Raw genomic sequence first — 3,068 nt, 5'->3', positions numbered from 1 at the left:
CTGTCTCTTATTCAGATAGATGTCCCCATTATTAAATGCTCAGAGAGAAACTGCTTTTAATTTATCTAATCTTTCTAGTTGACTAATTTAGACCCTTTTATATTTCTTCATGGAGTCCTGGTATGTCGCTGTGGGCTAATGCATCAGACTGCAAAGTTGATTGAACTCCAAGGTCTGTGGTTCAAGCTCATCAGCTGCTCCTTGGAAACCCTATACAGGGTCGCTATGGGTCAGAATTGACTCGACGGCACGTCACAACACAACAATAACATATTTCTTCATGGGTTTCTTGGTTGTACATATGGTCAGTGCTCTTGGCTGCCAACCTAAAGTTTGAAGTTTGTAGTCCCAGAGGAAACTTGGAACAAAGGCCAGATGACCTATTTTTATAAGAATTAGTCATTGAAAATTCAGTCTTTGGAACACAGTTCTACTCTGACACACAAGTCACTATGAGTCAGAAATGACTTGACAGCTACTTTTTTTAGGAAATTTCTCTGGACACGAAGGATGAGTTTCATCTTGTCTAAATAGAATGACCATTTTTCTAGTACGATTCCTATGGAAAATATGTAACTAAGTATTAAGCAGCGTGTTTGAAGCTGCCTTGTGGAAATTAGTACAGATACTATCAGAATGCCTGTCCCCACCACAGGTTTCCCACATCTGTCAAGTCTGGTGTTTGAACTCCCTGTGGATTAGAATGGTAGTGTTAGGAGAGAATGCCTTTGCATCTCCAGAAGTAAATGTGGATTGGGACAGACTGCTATTTGGTGTTCTGTAGCATATTGGAATTAAAGACCCAAGAAAACTAGGATCCCTCGTTGTGGTGAGTGAGTCCTGAAACCAGAAAGCCTCTTTCAGCCAACAGTTAATTGGCTCACTTATTAGGCATCTAGTGTTTTACCCACAGAAGGATGACTGGAAGGTAAGCGGAAAGCTTTCTCCACTGGAGACCCTTTTGCAAGTAACTAGCTGAGATGCCTAGAGAAAATCACTTTTTCTCTCTGGGTGTCAGATTTTGTAGATGTTAAGTTATAGAAAAAGGATCCCTGATAGCACATTGGTTAAAATGATCAACTGCAAATCAAAAGGTCATTGGTTGAAACCCATCAACTGTTCTGTAAGAGAAAAAGATGACAGTCTGCTTCTTTCAATATTTACAGCATTGAAAACCCTATGGGCTAGTTCTACTCTGTCTTATAGTATAGAGTCTCTCTGAGGCAGAATTATCTCAATAGTCATGGGAGTTTTTTTGGTTTTAAAATCGAGAGAATTAGGCTATAAACTCACCAAGCTCCCTTTCAGTACTAGTATTTTATAATTTTGTGCTAATCAGCAACAAAAACACTATTCTGTTGGATCATTCTCCCTGTGGTAATCCTGAGACTTAACAGAAGTAACTACCCTTGCTTACTTGGCTCTCGAGAGGAAAGCAATTCAATGGCTCCAGAGGTTTGAACAGACTGAACACTTTAAATTCTCTTTCATAATAGCCATTGTTAAAGTGCTTCTAGAGACAAGTTTCCTTAATAGCTTGAGAAATGTGTTTCAGCCTGCTAGAAAGCTATTGTCTATTTATACATGTAGGAATTTATAAGGTCTAACTATTCCCTGCAACAAGTTGTACCAATCAGAATTCAATTAAACCAGGCTTTACCAGGGGTTAGTCTGTGTTTTCTTGTGGTGAGCCAGGATGATTGAAGACATGAAAATGGAGACTGTTTCATGGGTTCAAATTCTTGATTTATGATACTTTACAGAAAGAACTACACAAGATCTGAAAACTAGGCTGGTTAAAAACTCATTAAGTTTTGAGCTTACAAAAATTGTTAAATGCCTTGGAGTTCGTTCTGACTTTTGGCTTTCCTTAGAACTCCAGCAGCATGTAGCTACATGCATTGCAGACCATAGTTTACTTAGTAACTGCTTATTTACAGTGACTATTGGGGCCACTTATTTACAGTGACTATTGGGGCCACTTATTTACAGTGATTATTGGGAGTCCTGGTGTGACACTGTGGGTTAGTGTGCTGAACTGCAAAGTCAGTTTGAACTGCAAGGGTGACGGTTCAAGCTCACCAGTCACTTCTCAGAAACCCCATACAGGGTCACTATGAGCCAGAACGGACTTGGTGGCACTTAATAACATTGGGGCCACTGACTTGAAACTATGAATTGCAGATAAAACACGTTGAAGTATTTATTTCATTAATTATCAGGGGTTTTATTCCCTTTTGATTTTCAGTCTTTCTGTTTTTCTTGTATTTAGGAGTATATAGTTTTAAATAGCTAGGTTACTTGTTTTTTTTTTTTGAAAAACTTCTTATTGTGAATTAAGTGAAGATTTTCAGACAAGATTATCGGTTTTACATTCAACAAATTATACACTTTGTTTCATTTAACGCAAAAACAGTTATCTTGATTTCTCCTGGTGGTTTCGATTTGAATTCAAATCACTTTCCCATTTCTTCTTAACTTTGTCTTTAGATACATGTTGCTCTTTAGTTTTGAGTGATTGACAATCCCATCATTCATAGTGAGCATACCTTTAGTGTTGGTGTCCCCCCTGTATACCTATCTACTATTTGACTGAAAGTTGGGCCACAAGAGTGAGTTCTCTTCCAGACCTGAAGGGTGCTTGAGGGCCATACTCTTAGGTTCCTCCAGTCTCTTTCTGACCAGTAAAACTGGTCTTTTTAAAAAACAATTTTGAGTTTTGTTTCACATATTCTGTTGCTCTATCCAGGACCTTCCAATGTGATCCCTTTTAGAGCAGTTGGTAGTGGTATCCAGTTCTTCTGGACTCAGAGTTGTAGAGACTGATGTTCATGTGTTACATTAGTCAGTTGGACTAGTTGATTCCAAACCTCTTCTATTCTCATCACTCTTCTTTCTTCTGCACATGGAGAGGCCATTGGCTGCCCTTTAGACAGCAGCTCATGAGCTTTTAAGATCTCAGATGGTATTCAGCAAAGTAAGATGTAGAACATTGTCTTTGTGGACTATGTTGTGCTAACTGACAATGTCCTGAGCACCCAGGCCTTAAGATGTTTGATAGTGTCTGA

Source organism: Chrysochloris asiatica, unplaced genomic scaffold, assembly GCF_000296735.1.
Source record: "Chrysochloris asiatica unplaced genomic scaffold, ChrAsi1.0 scaffold00098, whole genome shotgun sequence".
In the NCBI taxonomy this organism is placed as follows: Eukaryota; Metazoa; Chordata; class Mammalia; order Afrosoricida; family Chrysochloridae; genus Chrysochloris; species Chrysochloris asiatica.
The sequence above is the reverse complement of the archived record's forward strand: the minus strand, read 5'-3'. Positions refer to the sequence as shown.